The following is a 21,795-nucleotide window of genomic DNA, read 5'->3' as shown; positions in this document are numbered from 1 at the left end:
GTCCTCCATTCACCGGTTGTTGATGTTTGTAAATACAGAGAATAAAGATGTCGCTGCCGGCCGCTTCAGAGTTTCTACTGGGAGCTGTTCACGACCTTGGACTCGGACACGGAACTATCGCACTATCAATCCCTGCGTTCCATTCAGAAGGGCTCATCCCTATGCCCTAATCCCTTCAAAGGGTTTACCCTCCGGAGTGAGAGCTTTGAAGGGTTGAAGGGTGTAGGGGACCAAACAACGGTTTCTTGAAGCGCCCTTCTGCATCATCATCACGTGCCCACACAGAGGCGCCGTCATTCTGCGCAAAGGATCATGGGAGCCCGAAGTGTCCATCAGTTGTACCCTTCGAAATCCTTCATTCCGAAAGGACCTTTGAAGCGGCCAGTTTTGAGCACTTCGGTTTGGAACGACCCTTCAATATGGCGGCTATGATTGTTTTCACTCCGAAGTGCCCTTCGGAGGGCGATATATCCCGTTTGGAACGCACTGAAAGCCTAAACATAGCACCTAATGGATCTGAGGTGGTCAGGTGGTACAAGTCGTAGCTCTCAGAAAACTCCCAGTTCATAAGTTGTAATTACGAGTTCTACAAGGACGCTTTTTACACGGTAATTACGATATGGCGTGAACACACCTTAAGTTCTTAGAACTATGCGGTGCGAAAGTTCTTTTTATTGGCATCAATAGTTCCATGAAGAACCTTTAACATCCGTGGAACCTTTCAATTGCACAAAAGGTTCTTTATACTACAAAAATGGTTCTTTGAATGATTAAAATATTCTTCATACTAAGAAAATAAATGGTTACACTTAAAAAATAAAGGGAATTTTTGCAGTGATGCCATAGAGCAGGGGTGTCCAAACTCAGTCCTGGAGGGCCGGTGTCCTGCAGAGTTTAGCTCAAACTTGCCTCAACACACCTGCCGAGAAGTTTGTAGCATGCCTAGTATAACCTTGATTAGCTGGATCAGGTGTGTTTAATTGGGGTTGGAGCTAAACTATGCAGGACAGTGGCCCTCCAGGACTGTGTTTGGACACCCCTGCACTACCGTGATTCACACAGTATAGTAGTACAGTGGTTCTCAATTCCAGTCTCAAGACTGAGTTTGGACACCTCTGCCATAGAGGCACCATTTTTAGTTCCCCGAAGAACCTTTCAGTGAACAGTTTTTAAGAACCATTTTTTTCTTAGCGTGAAAAACATTTCAATAATCAGAAGAATATTTTCCATTATAAAGAATCTTTTGTGGATTGAATAGGTTCCAATGATGTTACAGATTTTTCATGGAATCATCAATGCCAATAAAGAAGCTTTAGTTTTAAGACTATATTTTAGGAACGGATCAATGAAAGGTTCTTTGGGGAACCCAGAATGGTTCTTATATGGCATCACTTTGAAAACCCCCAACAAGAACATTCAGCAAACAAAAACAACTAAAAGGTGTCAAACTGGACTATGATGTGTGTATGATGACTATGATGTGTTGTAGACAGACAGGCAGAGCACAGATTTAGTCCTTACCAGAAAGTCTTTAATCCATAACACACTGGCAAACAGAACAGGAGACAAAAACCAACACTAACGAGAACGAGACCGGACAAAGAACACAGAAGGAAGAACTTAAGTACTGATACAAACAGGGTACATTAACAAGACACAGCTGAACTAAACAACTAATCATATCAGTAACTATGACAACCAGTGACAAACGGGAAAACCAAAGGAATACAGGAAATGATGAAAATAAGTCCATTAAACAGAAACTGAACATATCCGTAACAGACTCCATATTGCCATATTTTATTAACTACTGTTACTGAGCAAAAAAAACAAAACATTAATTTTAAAACAAATCTTTAGTGTGCAAACTATTTGAGAACAATAAGCCTGAGCACAGTCAATTCTTCACGTTCATTTCTGTCTGCAGCATGATTGGATGTATGTTCATGATTTCCTTCTGCATCACGACAATGGGATTTGGGAAATGGGATTTGGTGGACGCTGTGGAAGTGTGTGAAGAAGACCGTGAGTTTGTGTTTAGGTGAATTTCTTGATAAAGCGCAGCTTGAGGTAAGCGATGATGAGGAAGATGAGGGTCATGATTCCCAGAGCCAAATGATTCTGCCACAAACCCCAGGTTGAGTAATCGATGCCCTGTTCGCTCAGAAAGTCCTCACCTGTCGAACAGCTGCAATGGGAAAAGATGAGAACATTAGAGTAGTTTTGCATCATTGCTTGCTGGTTTTCTACACTGAAATATCTTGTTGAATGAGCTCATTTTGGCACTAAAATGAGTGATACATGAAAATGCAATAGAGCAGCTGTAGCTTAAATTGATGGAAGGATCCTATTGGCGGTGGAATTTGATTGATGAGCTGTTTTAATTGCGATGCATTAGTGAAGCAGTATTTAAGCAGTCGTTGTGGCTGGAGCGGCAGCCCTCGTGTGAAGACCAGCGACTCGTCCTGCGTGACTACATCGAGCAAAGACACGGCACACTACACCTCTGTAAGTCTGCTTATTCCACCATTTCTTTCCTCATTCAGTCATGCTTCCTTAGTAACTCCATATGTGACCCTGGACCACAAAACAAAAAAAAGTCATAAGGGTCAAATTCTCGAAATTGAGATTTACACATCATCTGAAAGCTGAATAAATAAGCTTTCATTGATGTATGGTTTGTTAGGATAGGACAATATTTGGTCGAGATACAACTGTTTGAAAATCTGGAATCTGAGGGTGCAAAAAAATCTAAATATTGAGAAAATCGCCTTTAAAGTTGTTCAAATTAAGTTCTTAGCAATGCATATTACTAATCAAAAATTAAGTTTTGATATATTTACAGTAGGAAATTTACAAAATATCTTCATGGAACATGATCTTTATTTAATATCCTAATGATTTTTGGCATAAAAGAAAAATCTATAATTTTGACCCTACAATGTATTGTTGGCTATTGCTACAAATATACCCCAGCGACTTCAGACTGCTTTTGTGCTCCAGGGTCACATATTAGTTTGTTGCAGGAACATGATTCTTCATGCTGCACTTCTGACAATGCTCTACACTAATAATCTCCCACAAACAACAATGCAAGTGTTCCTTTGCTGCTTCTACATCTTATTTACACAGATTTTCTTTATTTGCATATCCATTTCACAAAAACCTGTAAAACTCATGCAAAAAAGCATGTAAAAATTTTTTTGTTAGTTACTAATAGCATTTCATTAGATAACAATGGTTAATGCATAAGCAAAACATTTCTTCCAATATTTATTCATCTCTGTTACTGCTACTTAATACAAATTCATCAAACGTTTATTTTTCATGTTAGCGCAGGTTCATCAAATAGCATAAACCGAAAAAACAATTCATTTTAAAATTATTACTAAAGGCCTTTTATTAATCCCTTGCTGTGTGGAGCATTTTTTTTATGATGGATGGATGCACTTTTCTGGACTTCAAAATCTCAACACCCATTCACTGCCATTATAAAGCTTGGACGAGCCAGGGCATTTTAATATAACTCCAATTGTATTCGTCTGGGGGAAAAAAGTAATATACACCTAGGATGGCTTGAGGGTGAGTAAATCATGGGGTAATTTTCATTTTAGTGTGAACTATCCCTTTAACAAATGTAAACATTGTAAAGTGTTACCATTTAATTTATTTCAAGCAACAAATTTTATTTGATTAATATTTCTTTCATTTCAAGTAAAACATGTTTTTGATGATTTTACTTTCAGTTAACTAATTGTTAACTAGTCTGATGCAGTTTCATAATCACACTTCTACTAAAGTGCTGCTGATGTTCCTCATGTCACAGAAATTCAGGCCGGTGAACTCATTGATTTCCAAAGCCTGAAAGAACATGCATCCTCCACAAATAAACACTTTTTCTGTTCTGCATTTAATAACACACAGCACGCTTAATTTTGATTAAGTATCAAGGTTATTATACTTCACTAAAACCATAAACACTAAACATGAACCGTTACACATTACAAAATTCAGCTACTTGCTATCTATCAATTCACTTGTTCAAGAAACTTTGCATTAATTATAAGTGGACTTCAGGAGAAGATCATGCTACAGCAAAACATTCAGACTCACAGCGAGACCATAACGAGGAATACTGAAATACTTTAACCAGTTCAACCAGTCAGCAACACTGGGGAGATTCACCAGCAGCCCTGAGAAGATCTGAACACATGCACACATAGGAGTAAATATCACACAAAAGACTAAACATAAATATCAACATAACATGCATTTTATGAACTGGATCAGCTCAGACATCTCATTTCAAACATCTAGACCCATATAAACCACTACACAATACAACTGTCCTTTATTGCTATAATTACACAATTATTTGCATATATTTATATACAAGTATACATATCAATATACATATTTATTTATATATAAATGTCTACGACAAATACTCATTACTTGTATATTTATATCTTTATATGCAGTATATATACACACACATATAAACAGATAAGCATACAAAAAAACAAAAAACAAACAAACATATATTTTGATTTTTTTTTTACATGTATTTACATGTATATATTTACATTCATATAAATTATATCATATATAAATGTTTAATTTATAAACACAACATATTGTTCTTAAATATATACATGTGTGTGTTTTATATATACATAATAAATATACACAGTACACACACATATATTATGTAAACAAACTTTTATTTTGGATGCGATTAATCGCGATTAATCATTTGACAGCATAATATATATATATATATATATAGTTTATATATTTATAATGAATGTAAATATTCACTATTACTTTTTAAACAATTAATGATTTTTATTTTTATTTAAACAATTATCACGATTATTTTCTTGTTTTAATTAAATTATTGCAACTAACTTTGAAAATAACTCACTAATAGCCTTAAAAATCTCCGCTCCTTCACTCTTCTGTTTTCAGTTTATTTCACACTATTCTACATTAGGTTGGTTGGGGAGAGATTAAAACTATAACAACTGTTAAACTAATTACATTCATTATTGCAAACAGTCTTAAAACCCCTTAACCATGGTACATTCACAGCCTCATGAGGCAGACGTGCTTTATTTGTGCTTGAATGTGTGTGTGTCTCTTTACCATCATAAAGACAAAGCTGATGGTCATGAAGATGTTAGCGATGGCCACCACCGTCTGATCAGCGGAGATGGCCAGAGTCATGGACGTGGCTGTGTACGACATCAGAATGATGGAGAACAGGAAGATGAAGAAGGCCTCGGCCGATGACTTCAGACCTGCATAGGAAACACAAACACATCAGACTGCATGTTTCATATCAGACAATCATGAACGATGGCAATGTGTGTCTGACCGATCATCCAGTACACCACGCAGCTGAAGATGATGGCCGGGATGGTGCGCAGAGTCAGAATGTCAGACAGGATCTTAGACAAGAAGTACACCGAGACTCTGTAGTATCCGCTGATGTGCTCATGCCTGAGGACACGCCCACCATAACAACATCATCAATCAATCAATATTTAAAGTACAATCAATCAACATTGTAACTGCACAGAAAACACCACGGGCCAGATTTATGAAATATTCTTAGGAATAAACTTATTCTTAGCTGGTATTTTCTTCTTATTTTCCTACTTTAGAGAAAAAAACATATACACATATACACACATATACATATATATATATATATATATATATATTGCATTCCCAAAAATGCTTGTTAACACAAAACCTGAGAAGAATTTAAATATAAATCATCAATTTTATTTTATTTTATTTTTTTTTTAGAATTTTTTACTTCAGAATCTACTATCAGAATAGTACGAAACTTGGTAAAGGTTTTGGCACATGCTATGTGAAAACAAAAAAAACTCATGGATCCTATTCAACAAGGTTGAATGGTGCTGGAAAAATCACACTTGTACTCCTCTTGGTCAGAAATGATAGCACTGAATAAAATTTGTGCCCAAACGAAATCTTACTGAAAGCTCCTTTCTTTCTTTCTTTTTTTTTTTTTTTTTGCGATATCAACTTCAAATTTGGAGAACTACTTGTTTAGATTTATAGCTTTAATTTTCTCACAGTTTTAGAGTAAAACATCTTTTGGAAAATATATATTTCATAAAAAGAAAAAAAAAAAAAGTATTTTTGTTTATTTTTAAAAACGATTCACTTTCAAAAAATTTAAATTACAATTATTTAAAACACTATTTACATTATTATTTTTTTTAATGAAATTAGTGGCTCAGATCGGATGCGAAAAAATGGATTTCGTGCGGATTTATGTGTTTAAACATGTGCAAAAAGTTTCAATCTGTGTCAGATGTGAGCAATAAATCAGATTTTTTTTGTGCCAGTGTAAACACAGCTTTATTTACGCTACACTCTTTACACTCTACATTTATTTATTTGCTTATGTTTAATTTACCCCCTACAGGGAGACCACAAACTACAGTGTATGAGATGTAAATCACAAGACTTTTAACATTTAGCAATTATAAATCTACAGTCCTGAAACACACACACACACACACACACACACACTACTGTTAATGGACAACCACTGCAAGTTTTTCAAAACATAGGGGAAACACAAAGTTGCAACAGTATTATTCAGTAATTTTATTTTATTTGAAAACACCAGGGCTGAAGAGACTTAGCTTCTGTTCATCAGACCTGAACACTGAATCACTTCTAATTCAAGCAGAAATGATTCATCTCACAGAAATACTGACTGAACATGTTTAAATACCTGTTCTGAATGCCGCTCGAATTCTCCTCTACTCCAAAAAATATGGCCCCAACAACCAGAGCCAATAAAATCATCACCCCGATCTGGAGAAACGAGACTCAGATTCATATAGAAATGTCAGCTTCCATGTAAAACTTAATTTTTCTTTTAACATTTAATTATATATAAATCTGTATATTCTTTTTACAAATTAAAAGATATTATACAAATATTATATATTATACAAATATTTCGCTTTGACATTTAAATGACACGAGTGCATCAAATTGCAATATTTTCAGTGTTGCTTACATTTATATCACCAGAAAATTAATTTCAAATATATTGTGAATATTCAATGAATCAAACAGAATTCATATCAATCTATGACGAGAGTTGTCGAAAATCTAATAATTAATTAAATGATTATGTAAAATTAACAAATAATTTTGAAATTAAAACAATCAAAATATAACTCCTATTAAAAATAATTAGTATTTTATATTTATCTACACGAGTTATTATATTTCACTCACTGAAATAAAATATTTTTTTATTTTATTTCAGCTTGTTGCCAAGGAAACATCTAATTTTAATTTGGTTTAACTTGATGTACAACAATAACTACAACTAAAAATTAAATATGAATAAATATAGACATGTAAAAATATAGACATATTTAAATAACAGAACAAAAACAAAATACATGACAAAAACAACCAAATTACTAAAACGTCTCGGGTTACTTGAGTAACCCATTTTCTCTGAATAAGGAATGAAACGCTGCATAGCTATGACACAATGGGAACAATATACCAGACACGCCAAGCTAAGCGCTGCCACATCTGGCTCAAAACAAAATAGGCCAGGCTAAAACCTAACTCGGGAACCAGTAGCCGCATCTAAATCCAGGTTGTATAACCTGATAAAAGTGTGAGGGGAGGACCATCCTGCCGCCACACAGATATCGTTTAGGGGAACTCCTCTGAAAAGAGCTTAAGAAGCAGCAACACTCCTGGTAGAGTGAGCTCAAACGCCTAGAGGTGAAGAGAGACCTCGCACCTCATAAGCAAGTAAGACAGCATCTCTAAGCCAATAAGAAATCCTGTGTTTCGAGGCGGCGAGTCCTCTATGGCCAGCTCCAAAACACACCAACAACTGAGAACATAGAATTCACATAGAATTTCAACACTCGAAAAGGGCAGAGCAGATGGAGCCTTTCGTCCTCAACTGAAGCAAAAGAAGGAGAACAGAAAGAATGAAGAATGACCACCTGGGTGCAAAATGACGTGGACAAGACCTTGGGGACATAACTGGGCCTGGGTCTGGGCCTGGGCCGTAAAAATACTTTAACAAGGCCTGGAGCAAACTCCATGCATGACTCAGTCACAGAGAGAGCCTTCAAATCACCACCGTGCTTGATATAGGCCAGTGCCAACAGAAGGATCACCTTAAGGGTCAGAATCCGGTCGGGAACTGACTCCAGATGCTCAAAAGGCAACTATGATAAGCCCTCCAGGACAATTGACAAGTCCCCGGAAGGAACACTGACAGGCCACGCAGGCCTCAAACGCCTAACTCCACGCATAAACGAGGAGACCAGATGATGCTTACCTAAGGGGACTTCGTCCGCATCACAAAAAGCAGCGATAGCTGTGACATATACCCTCAAAGTGGTAGCAGCCGCTCCAGTCACAAACTTCTCCTGCACTGAACAAATCGGGCAGTTGACTGGATCTACTTCACGAGCTGAACACCTAGACTCAAAAACCTGGGGTCGATTCCTGTGGCGCGAAGAGATTTACCTCTGCCTTGCCGAAAAGACTCCAAATCTGAGCCATCTGAGCCACAAGTTCAGTGCCCCTGGGATGTGAACTGCTTTCAGCAAAAGAAACTTGTCCTGAGCCCAAAGGAGGGAGCGTGCATGCCTATCCAGGGTGCATGACCACGAACCTCCTTGGTGGTTTATGTGAGACACCGCCACGTTGTCCATCCTGATGATTACATCACAACCCAATGGAAGGAAATGATCCAAGGCCAGGAAGACGGCTCGCAGCTCCAAGCTGTTATGTGTCACAAGAGAAACTCCCCTGTCCAGACACCGCAAGACAGTGTGCCCTCAAAGACCGCGCCCCAGCCAGTCAAGGAGGCATCCATTGTAATCACTTGGCGATGGCAAACCGCGCCCATCCTGACCCACTGCAACAGGAAGCGAGGGTCCCGCTGCATCGAGAGACCGCAAAATCAATTGCATGACTCTCTCAGTAGGCGGAGGGCCGGCCACGAGGAGCGAACTCCTTGGAGCTTCATCTACCACAGAAACAGCCTCATATGAAACAGCCCTAGGGACAGTACAGGAGAAGGGGCTGCCATGAGACCCAGGAGCCTGCGACATGTAATTATGGCCTAGCTTGAAGTGGGCCAAACACATTCTGACACCAGAGACTTGAGCGGGAACCAAACGGGCCTGCATCGAGACAGAATCAAGCTGGACCCCCAAGGAAATGCTGAGAAGGAGTGAGAACACTCTTCTGGGCATTCAGCCTAAGGCCAAGAGACCAAAGGTGGTGAAGAAGAATGTCCCTGTGACGACACACCAAGCCCACGGACCATTGGCTAAACGTATAATGCATATGGCACACAAACTTGGAAACGCTTCAGGAGTCTTGAAGTCATCACCTGGTTGGTTGAATTGTACGGTATTTCCGGAAGACGTGTGTGTTGCATTCTTTAATGTTCCACCTGGAAACAAAGATGTCGTTGCTCCAAAACCCATCATGGAAGAAGAAAGCCGTCGTGCTGGGACTTTCAAAAGTATGTGAAAATGTCAAGTTCACAGCATAGACTCGTCCAAGAGTTTTACACACCGGTCTGTTATTGTGGGGAGATTTCCACAGCCCTAAACATGACGTGACACAAAATGAAACATGATTGGTTGATTTACCTGTCAGATATATGGCCTCTTGGGTTGTCCTTGGCCATTCAAAGCGGCCAAGGTTCCCAGACCGTCTGCTGTCAGTCTGAAGATCTGGGTACGCAAGACTAGGATGAGCCAGTTGTCAAGATAGTTGAGCACACAGATGCCCTGGAGCCTCTTGCACTTCACCACGAGGAGAAAAAAGTTCCTCTGAATGCAGTCGCTGAAGTACAAATAATTTGGTCGAATTTTCCAGAAAGCACGGACCAGATAAACTGCTTCTAAAGGACAGCACACCCAAGGGGCATTGTCATTATGTCATAGCTACACACTGTTGAGTGAACTTATAAAAGAGAACTTTAAATGAAAAAAAGAAAATTAAAAAATCTAAATAAATCACTTTTAAATGAAGACGATCTAAATAAAACACAAAAAAATAAATATTTTACTTGTTTACCTGCAAGTCATGATACCATTATTACATTTCACTAAAACTAAAACCATTAACAAAGTTACTTGAAATAAATTACAGTACCTGAAATAAAATAAAATTAGGGGTGTAACGATACATGTATTCGTATTGAACTTTTCGGTACGGTACACATTACAAACCGAACGATTCGTTGGACTAATCCTATTACATTTGGAAAATAAAAGAGCTTAAAGTGTGTGAAATATAATTTTCTCAGTGCCACTGCGCTCAACAAGACAGACGACGCAACAGGCAACGAATTGCGCCAGTGGCGTAGCGGATGGCCCCGAGATAACCTTCCCGTGCTGGGCTGCGTCGAAAGATGATGATCTTGTATCGGCGATAGCCAGAGATATTATCAAAAACATCAATTATTGGCAATATTAAGAGGATTTGGCATTTCCAATTAATATAGGCCTGTTAGATTCTCATTTTATTAGGCCTATTATTATTATGAAGTTACTTTTATTATTAAATTAAGATTACAATTAATTTGCCCTGCAATAATTACCACATAACTGATGCGCTGCGAGGATAGCAAAAAATGTGTCTATTTACTCCTCGATTAAAATGTTTTAAAAGGACTTTTAAAACAGGTCAATTATAAAATGAATTATAGGCCTATAATTAAAATATTAACACTGCAGTCATCAATAAAAATCAATGAAATAAAAAGCTTTTATTTTGCAAGCTGTTTGCACATTTTATTTATTTTTTTTAATTACATTTTTTATTTTTTTTATTTTATTTGCACGTAGTTTGCACGTTGCTTGTGTGATAGCCATTAGCTCACCTTCATGGTTTAAAACAAGAAATATTTCCGGCATTGCGACATAACCACTTACCCCGCCCCCCGTATCGAAAACGTACCGAACCGTAACACCACTGTGTCGTATCGAACCGAACCGTGAAATTTTTTGAACCGTTACACCCCTAAATAAAATATTATTTTTTATTTCAGTTGCCAAGGCAACATTTCCGATTTTCATTTAATTTAAGTTGCGGGACAAAAATAAGAAACTAAAAATGAAATAATTTATTTTAAAAAAAAACTAAAATGACAAAAATAAAAACGAATTCAAAATAATTATAAAAACTGAAATAAATGAACTTTTCCACGACATTCTAATTTATTGAGATGCACCTGTACTAGTATCTCAATGATACTAAAATAACATTACGTTGTGTGTTGTTAAATTTTTAAAATATTACCTCAAAATCTCAGAGGGACTTCAGTTAAACATTTCAGCTCAAAGACTGATAGAAACATCTGTGAATGCCTGATGTAGACGGTGGTGCTGACCTGAGCGAATGGGGTCTGTGGGTTCAGCATGAGGTTCCTGAAGGTTCTCCTGAGGACCCAGTTGAACTGGTGGCAGAAGGATGTGCTGTAGGTGATGGTTCTGGATTTGGGTCGTGTGCTGTAGTCCTGTCCCTGAACGATTCGCTCCAGCTCGCTTTTGGTCTGTTTGTAGCTGGAGCTGTTCTTGTATTCTTCCACCAAACGGTCCTCGATGCCCTTCAGAGACGAACTCAGCTGCTCCTCGTCCAGTTCTGACACACGCAAACACATTTATAATCAGTCACACAAACACAAACCACTAACATACTCATCTCAGTCAGTGATGATATCATTAACTAAAATGAACTAAAACTATTAAACATTCCTATTAAAACTGAACTAAATTCTGAATGTTAGATGATAACTTCTAAAACGATTTAAAACTCATTTTAAAGCTGAAATAATTCCAACTATTAGTTTCAGTCATAGATGTTAACTAAAATGAAAACTAAAACGAAAAAAAAAAAACGAAAACTAAAAATTAAAAAATGTACATGTTTTTTTAATTTTAAAATGTCATGACTATATTTAGTCACGATTACCATGACTGGAGTTATGCCCATGAAATCATTGATAAATATTTCATTTGTACGGATATAAACCCACCAATGTAACATAAATATAATGCCAATAAAAAATAATAATAAAAATAATGATAAAATATAAAATTACAGTTTATCTTACATATAATAAAAAAAAAAAATAATGATGATGATAATTTATTAAAAATACAAAAACACTCATAAAATAATTAAAATAAAATAATAATAAAAATTAAATGCATTTTAAAATGAACATTATTATAATGAATTCTAATAAAAAAATAATAATTTTTTTTAATTAGGCAGTTGTTGAGCAAAGATAGCTGCAAATTGGTATTTATATTGAGAAAACAATCACATAGAAAAGAAACTGCTGTACCCTCACTGTTGTTTAACTTGTTGAGAGCGACGGCGGTGGATTCTCCATTGACGACATCCAGGAAGAAATCAGCAGGATTGTTATGAGGTTCACAGGTGTATCCTGGCATACACACACATATATCAATATCAGGACATGAGGGTCTGTTTGCGTGCGTGTCTGTTCATGTGTGTATATGTTTTCATACCGATCTGACTGAAGTAATCCAGGGCGTCTTGAGCCAGGCCGTGATACACCAGTCTTCCTCCCACCAGCAGCGTGAGGCTGTCGAACAGCCGGTAGATGGAGTACCGCGGCTGATGGATGGACAAGATGATGGTGCGACCGCTGTTCGCCATTCTGAACAAACACACAGGTTAAACACATGGGACAGTTAAAACAGCACTGTAGTTAAATTTCACAACAATGTCAGAGTCATATTTAATCCCAAAAGCTTTTTTTCATTATTTATAAAATAAAAAAAACAATAAAAATAAAACAAAAAATAATACAAATAGTAATTTTGTTTAGAAAATAAAAATGATGAATTTAACAACACATTTATATAAAGGTATTATCAAATTTATAAATCAAATGTATGAATAATTTATATAAATGCATTTTTATATAAATACATATAAGGACATATATAAATATAATTATATATATATTTTTAGGATTTGCCCCAATGTGATATTTTCATTATTGAACAAAATAATACAGATATTAAAGGGGTCATATGATGCGATTTCAATTTTTCCTTTCTCTTTGGAGTGTTACAAGCTCTTGGTGCATAAAGAAGATCTGTAAAGTTGCAAAGACTAAAGTCTCAAATCCAAAGAGATATTCTTTACAGTTTGGTTTGCTTTTTGTGTATAACCTTTGTCTGCTTTTGGACATTTATTGTGGATTACCCTTTCAATCAATATTGCGTGTGGATCCTCATCCTTTGAGTCTCGGAGCAGTTCATTACAATATACTACATATATATATTTTAGGATATTTTCATTATTTAACAAATAATATATATTAGAAATAATACATATTATAAAATATGATATATATTATACATATTATATTTTACATTTCTAAATAAACTGTATATAAAATATAAATAAAATATAGTTTTCCCCACCGTGATATTTTCATTATTTGGCTCAAAAATTCAACAAAATAATATATATTTATTAGTATATTTATCAAATCACAAAGAAAATTGTGAGGAGCAGCAGCACATTACTAACCATCATATAATTTTGTAAAAATAAATGTAGCTGAAAAAATATAAATCATAATACAGAATAAGTTAGGGCTGTGCATATAATTTAAACATTAACGTTAAATTATAGTTGTTTTACATTCAGACATTTTTCTCTATTGTGATATTTTCATTAAATCATTTAATTTCGTTGAACCAGCATCTTAAAGGCTGTAAAGTAAAAAAAACAAATGCCATGTGAATAATTTAATCCTTTCCGTAATAAAAAATATATTTTTAATAACTATTTTAATCTTATTTTTAAACGATCATACACCTTTATGTAATTTTAAACGAACATGTCTTTCTTGTGGTTTAGGTGTGGAATATGACCGGTTTTGTATAAACGCACCTCTTGAGCAGCATGAGGACAGAGTTGGCTGTACTGGCGTCCAGGCCGGTGGTCGGTTCGTCCAGGAAAAGCACCGGCGGATCAATGATCAGCTCCATGCCGATGTTTGTCCTCTTCCTCTCTCCACCCGAAACACCACGAATCAGCTGCGTGCCCACCTGTAAAACCAGCCAATCAGAGCAGCCGTCAATTCAAGTCCCGCCCTCTAAACCCAATAATGAACTACAATACTGACTTTATCAAATTCATCATGATTCCCATTAGTAGATCACACAGATCAAATTCATCAAACGCAGATCACACCCTTTTATAGGGGCTCTGTAGCACACACCGTTTCACCTACAGTCACCAAAATTCATACACCTATGGTGCGTTCCAAACGGGATATATCGCCCTCCGAAGGGCACTTCGGAGTGAAAACAATCATGGCCGCCATATTGAAGGGTCGTTCCAAACCGAAGTGCTCAAAACTGGCTGCTTCAAAGGGCCTTTCGGAATGAAGGATTTGGAAGGGTACAACTGATGGACACTTCGGGCTCCCATGATCCTTTGCGCAGATTCTTTGCATGATGACGGTGCCTCCGTGTGGGCACGTGATGATGATGCAGAAGGGCACTTCAAGAAACAGTTGTTTGGTTCCCTACACCCTTCAACCCTTCGAAGCTCTCACTCCGGAGGGTAAACCCTTTGAATGGATTAGGGGATGAGCCCTTCCGAATGGAACGCAGGGATATAGATCTCATCTAAAAGACTAAATGCTCCGCCCAACAGGAAGTCGGCCATGTTGGATTGTTTGAAAAATGCATTCAGTGCAATTTGATGTGCTCGTCCTAGAGTTTTCATCCGATCACCACCAAACTTGGTCAACATGATCTCACGACACTGAGGATGCTAAATTGCAAAGGCATTTTTTATATCTCGAATGGTTTGGCCATGGTGAGGTTATGAATTTATGGCGAAAAAGGGAAACAGGAAGTGTGTTATTATGTCTGATTTGCATCATCATCTTATTTTTACTCGATTTGCTTCAAAAGTCACCAGAATAATGTCAAGACACAGCAAATAAAAATCACAGCACGATACATTTTTTCATATTAGTCGATATTGATAATTATCATGATAAATTTCTAATCTTTATATCTTTCAAGTTTAAAGGCAGATATTTGCTCCGTGGTGAAAGTTGTAGAAACCAGACCGTTAGCTGTGGTTTTAAACTTCTCATTGACACTTCACGTTTTTAAATTCTTTACTCTTTTCCAGTCATTGTTCCTTAACAAAATAAATATCTTGATAGAAAAATTTATGTCTTAGTTTCTGCATGTTCTAATGAGTGATACTGTTTCAAATCATGAAACTGGTTTGTGTTGCCTGACTTTGATGACTCGTATCTTCAGCACAGTTTGCATTGGTCTTCCATAGTAGCATACATTTAGATCATGATAACCACAGTTAAAACCACACATATAGCACCTCAATACCATGATAAAAATGTAACTACATTGTTTCTGGGTATCTGTATGAAAACAGTAGTCTAAATACATTTAGTATAAATGCACAAAAGCTATAGCTTAATCACAAAAATATTGTAATTATATTCCATTTCTCCTTTAATACATTTAATACATGTCTACATTAATAATATAATATAATTCGATATGATTATGATGGCGATTTGTAGATTGGCTGTATCATTAAGCACAGTGTTTCTCCTGTTTGTCAGCGCTAATTTAAACTAGTTTAAATCAACGAGTCATTTGTGTTCTTCGCTGAATTCAAGCGCTTCGCACTGGATCTCACAGCGCTGTTTAGTGCTCGCATGATCGAGACTCATCAGTGAGTAAACGGATCTGCTCTAGTGAGTTCGCAACTGCTGCGCTGCCGTTTGAACTTTGAGCCGAGCGGATAAACTTTCCGTGTGGCGCGGTTCAAATGAGTAGCGTTGTTTCGTTCCGCTTTTGCTGCATAAACATTATATATCAAATATTTATCAAACTCTTGTTATCGTTTTATCAAGGAGAATTATATTGCTATAATTATCGTTTTATCACCCAGCCCTACTGCGAAGGGATTCTTGATATCTTAAATACTGTTGCCATGAAACTCAACACACACATCAGTATTAATGATAGTTAGACACTGGAAAAACTTAGAAATGGGCATGGAGCAGGCGCTCTATAGCACCACCTTTTGACCTATTGTTCTCATCAAGCCAGAAAATTTTCTACTTTACAGTCATTAGTTACGACCAACAGGATGTCAGCTATTTTGGTTTGTGGATTTTTGGATTTTTTTTATTTATTCAGGCTGTGCACTATAGCATATTCCTCCTAGGAGAATCATGTAATTCACACCAAATTTTGTCAGTGTAACTTTCGTAGGCTAGTAAGAGCTGTGCGTGTAAACCTCACTCCCCTGAAGTGGCCTTTAGCCTCCGCCGGAGACCGGGATTCGAATCCCGCTCGGAGCGAGGCGAAGTAGAACCGGTTATATTTAGTGCCAGTGACCCGGATGGGAGTGAGGTGTAGGGGGGTGAGTGTAACTGTCGTAGGCTAGTAAGAGCTGTGCGTGTAAACCTCACTCCCCTGATCTCAAGAGGCACTCTAGCGACTGACGCTAGCCCCTTTAGCTTCCTTGTTACAGCACCCGCCTCCCACGCCGGAGACCACGGTTCGAATCCCGCTCGAAGCGAGGCGAAGTAGAACCGGTTACAGTAACATGATGCCAAAATATTGAAGATGCTAAATTGCAAATGTTTTTTGGATTTCTTGAATGGTGTTGCCATGGCAATTCATTAAAATGATGGTAAAAAAGAAAATCGTAATTTTCTTTAAAGTGCATTGTTCAAACACCTCAAAACGTTTTACATATGGAGAAGAAGTCATTCTGAGGAAACATGCTTAGTTTAATGAATTTCCGATGATCAGGAAGCCAACAGCAAATTAAAACTTCAGACATTTCAACTGACAGAAGAAGGCTGTAATACTAAGGTTGTCCAATAGATGAAGTAATTTTTTTTAAGCCTAATCCTTTTTCCTCTCACTTTCCATCAGTTAGAATGACAAATAAATTAATAGAATCAGATTATATATACTGTACCTTAAATATAGTTTTATAAATCTAGCGTCAGCGTCAGTTTTGGCAGGTCACGTTAGTCAAGCTCGCATCAGCTGACTCTCAGTTGATCCACGTCTACCTATAGGGATGCGACACTTATCACAGAACTCATACATAAGGTCCTTCAGTATTATCACCAGCTTCCTTATCCATGCTAGGCTGCATGGATTCGCAGGGAGTTCTTGCCCAGAACAGAACCATACCCTGCCAATCCAAACTGTATGCTAATTGTCAGTCATCTTTGACGATAGTGGTCCTGACAGAATTATATATATTTTACAAATGCTTATAGATCATTAAAATAATTTTAAAAAAGGTAAAGATAATTTTAAAAATTATTAACCCTTTCTGTGTGTGTGTGTGTTTGTTTTACACTCTTGCTGTTCAAGATTAACCCTTTCATTGCTGTAGCTCAGCAACCAGACTGCTAGAGGGTTAAATGCATGTGTTTTCCTGATGCCACCGGGGCTTGGGCCCGTCATCGCTGCTTGCAGATTTTTTTTCCATATGTTTTTATTTAGCTACACTTTTGGGGAGTGTATAATTTTTTGGGTATAATTATTACTAATCATTTCATAAAAAAACAACAGTGGACTGTTGTTAGCTGGAGTTGATTATGATGTAGATGTAGTCAGTCAGATGAAGGTGTGTTTGGTTTGTTACCCGTGAATCGGCCACTTTGCTCAATTCCAGCTCCTGAATTAAGTCTCTCAATCTTCTCATCTTTTTCTCGCTGACGGATCGACTTCGGGAGCCGTAAAGCCGCTGAGAAACGCAGATTCTCACGAACGGTCAGCGTCCCCATGACCACGTCATCCTGCAAAAGACAGAAAACACACAGTCCAGCTCTTTTAATCTTAGTCAGCAATCCCATAATTCCCTTTGTCGTAATATGTATTTGACACAATAACGAGTTTATCTTTCTGTTTTAACTGCTGAAGTTTTTAGAGTCAAACGTGACGTCCAATGTGTAAGTTCAGCGTTTGTGATCCAGACCTGAGTGATGCCTCACATCACATGTCGTTGAGGAGAATGTGCTGCTACTTCACTGCAAAAACAGAAGTAAGGAAATCTAGTAAATTTTATGTGGTTTATACCTGCACTACATATCCAGACAGACATTTGAAGTTTGGAGGTTGTGGAGCTCCGTCTATAAGAACCTCTCCAGAAAGACCTGCAGGATCCTTACGAGCAACACAGACATCATTATACAAAAATTATTATTATATTCAATATTTATTATATTATTCTAATATTATATTATTACAATAATTATATTAATTAACTTAAATTATATTGAATATTTTAAATACATTTTTATTTTAAATAATTTTTTTTATTATATTTTATTTTAAATGCATTACATAAATAAAATATACATATTTAAAAATATACATAAAATACAATAATAAATTATATATATATATATATATAATTTCCAATTCATTTATTATTTTATATTCTAAATGTATAAAATAAAATATATCAATGAATAATAATTGTGTAAAAAAAAAAAAAAAAAAACATTTTAAATGACTAAAATTAATTCAAATTACTTCATGTGTGCATTTCTGAAAGTAAAATCAATAAAGTACCATTTGAAAAGTACATTGTTATAATATTTATGCTCTTTTATAAATAAGAATAAAAACAAAACATTTAAAATATTAAAAATAAAATATTTAAAAACTTGAATAATTTGTCGGCACAGATAGCCTTGTGGGCATCCCGAGTTCGAATCCCGGCTCGAGGACCTTTCCCAATCCCGCCTCCCACTCTCTCCCACTTTGCTTCCCGTCAGTTCTACACTGTCCTGTCGTAATAAATAGTGTATTTTGCTGTGTATTTAAATAGAGTAAATGTGTTTGATCACGAAAATAAAAATGCAAAAAAAAAAAAAACGTGCAAAAGGCAGGCTTCATTTTCTTTAAGTCACATACGATTTCTTAATATTTTAATCTTGGAGCATACACGTCTCCCCTATTTCACACCCATCAACGGCGCCGGTGGGACAGAACGACGAGGCGCAGCCAGAGGAGAAGAGTCCAGAGGCGATGGCGGGTCGACGCCCGACCAAGGCGGAGCCGGAGGGATGAGGGAGCCCGGTGGAGCTGATGGATCGCTGGGTGACGGTGGAGGCGAGGGAGCCAGGAGCCGAGGCGGAGTCCCGGCTTTGGAGGTTGGAGGCGGAGGTGAGGGAGACTCCGACCATGGCGACGCTGGATGAAGTCGGCGAGGCTCTCTCGAGGACCATCCCCGAACAACTGCGCTCGTGTGGTGGTGTTAAGTCCAACTTGATAGAATGAGCAGAGGCAGTTGTCCGGGTAGTGCGTGAGGTGAGCCAGGGACAGAAAGTCGTTCGTGTGGTCCTCAAGAGAGCATTCCCCCTGCTCCAGCAGGAGGATTTGGAAGGCGGGGTAATCCATAACACGAAAATAAAAACTGACAAAAACCAGAAAAACAAACGAGGGGAAAGACGCCGCTATACTTTACTTTGGGTCGGTTATTCTCTCACGACTCACGGTGTGTGGAGGCAGGCAGGACGACACAGAGGGAGAAACCACAATCAACAGTCCACAGGGGTGTGACACTCACGTGTGACACATTTACCTAACACACTAATGCAAGGTGACATAATTCATATTCATGAGATGCAGGGCCGATCATTGGAGCTCAGTCTCATTTCATGAGTTCAGACGAGGAAATAAACCTCCGCAGTCACGCACACTTACACAAGCAGCTGAGCTTAATGATCAAACTCACCCGACAACCTCCGATGAAGAGCATGCTAGCTATCTATCCCTCACACAAACACTGTATAAGGGTCACAATACTATGCTTTATCTAAAATGATTTTAAACAACATTACAAAAATATATAAAAATTTAGTTTATTATATTATGTAATTTTATATTAGATTTAAATATGCATTATATGAATACAATTAAATATTTTGATAAATATTACATATTTATTAGTAATTAATTATAAATATTTTAATATTATATTATTTAATTATGATCACAGTCATGGCCTTACAAAATATTTAAATATGTACTTTAAAAAAAAAAAAGAAAGAATATTTGCTAAATAAAGCAAAAAAAAAAAAAAAAGGTCATTCTCATCAGGGTTATTATAGTTACGAAAACTAAAATTATAAAAAAAAAAAAAGAAAAAACTAAAACATTTTTTTTCAGCTAGATGCAAAGGCAACATTTCTCATTTTCATTTAGTTTAACGTCATGTACTAAAACTGAAATAAAAATGAATAAAAACTAGGTAGACATATTTACATAGTTGACAAAAGCACAACAAAATCACGAAAACTTTAACTAAAATAATAAACATGAGCTTCATGCAAAGGCTAAATATGTGACTGTTCCTCTCGACTCCATGTTTTAAGCAGGTAGAGAAGATGAAAGTCGAGGCAGAAAACAAGTCTGAACATGAGATCTGATGCAGTCCTGCTGGTCACCGGACGAACACAAATGCAACAAAGTGGTTGCCGAGCAACACACAAACGTAAACAAAGGTGTTTGTTACTTTGTAGTAATTTACAACAGCTTCGAACGTGGCTCGGCCAATCAGAATCAAGGACCGGAACTCTCCGTTTTATAAACTACATTTTTTAAAGGAACATGTGAAATCAAATTCATAATAAACCAGATTCTATGACAACTACATTAATAATTACAGTCAAACAGCTAAATGCAGGAAACATCCGTCAGATAAACCTGCAAAAGTCCTTTATAGAAAAAAGCATTAGTATTACTATAAAAACGAAAGAAAACAAAAACATACAAAAAAAAAAAAACGTGCAAAAACAAGTTGTTTTAGTATCATTGAGATACTACAGATAATAGAGTTTTTATTAACATTTATATTAGTACTATATAATATTTTTATTAATATTTAGTTTTCTTTTATATTCTCTGTTTTTTACCCTGTTAATATTAATTTTAGTTTAAATTTTAGGAATTTTGTTGTGCTTTTGTCTTTTTTTTTATATGCTATATAGTTTTTATTCATATTTGTAATATTTAATAATATACAAAAATAAATCACACTTTATTAAAACTTAGTTTTTATTCATATTTTAAATTAGTTTTTACTTTTAGATTTTCTGTGCATTTTAATTTTAGTTAGTTTTAGTCATTTTGTTCTAAAAAAAATTTAATAATTTATTTATAAATTTTTTAATGTGTCTATTAATTTTATTTTAGTTTTAGTTTGAGGTATTTTAGTACATCAAGTTAAACTAAATGAAAATTAGAAACTAGCTGAAATAATGTTTCTCTTTTTATATTTTCATTTAATTTTATTTTAAGTAATGAAAAGGTTTTGTTTTTGCCAACTATAATAACCCTGAAAAATACATTAAAAAAATACCTACAAAAACCTGTACCACAGTACTTTTATACTAAGGTGCTTTCAAAAAAAAAATCATGGTACACAAATGCCTGACTATTTAAAACCCCGAAACATGAGTATTGTGATCAAACAGCATCAGATTTGACAGCACTAGACTCACTTGAGCTGGATGAGGATGTTCTTCTGCGTGAGCTTCCTCTTGCACAGGAAGCCGCTCTTCATCTTCACGCTGTAGTTGATGTTGTGGAAGCTCACGGTCGCTCCTCGTCTGGGCGATGAGAAGGACATTCTGGTGGACACCGGTGTCCT

At 36.4% G+C, this 21,795-nt stretch overlaps 1 pseudogene; it reads right to left on the bottom strand.

The window, feature by feature from the left end:
- Positions 1 to 1,531: 1,531 nt before the first annotated feature.
- On the bottom strand, positions 1,532 to 19,541 carry LOC107741124 (ATP-binding cassette sub-family G member 2-like; annotated as a pseudogene).
- Between the last annotated feature and the right edge of the window lie 2,254 nt (positions 19,542 to 21,795).

This window comes from Sinocyclocheilus rhinocerous, unplaced genomic scaffold, assembly GCF_001515625.1.
Source record: "Sinocyclocheilus rhinocerous isolate Xijiao unplaced genomic scaffold, SAMN03320098_v1.1 scaffold3999, whole genome shotgun sequence".
Taxonomy (NCBI): domain Eukaryota; kingdom Metazoa; phylum Chordata; class Actinopteri; order Cypriniformes; family Cyprinidae; genus Sinocyclocheilus; species Sinocyclocheilus rhinocerous.
This window is presented reverse-complemented; position numbering and strand designations above follow the sequence as displayed.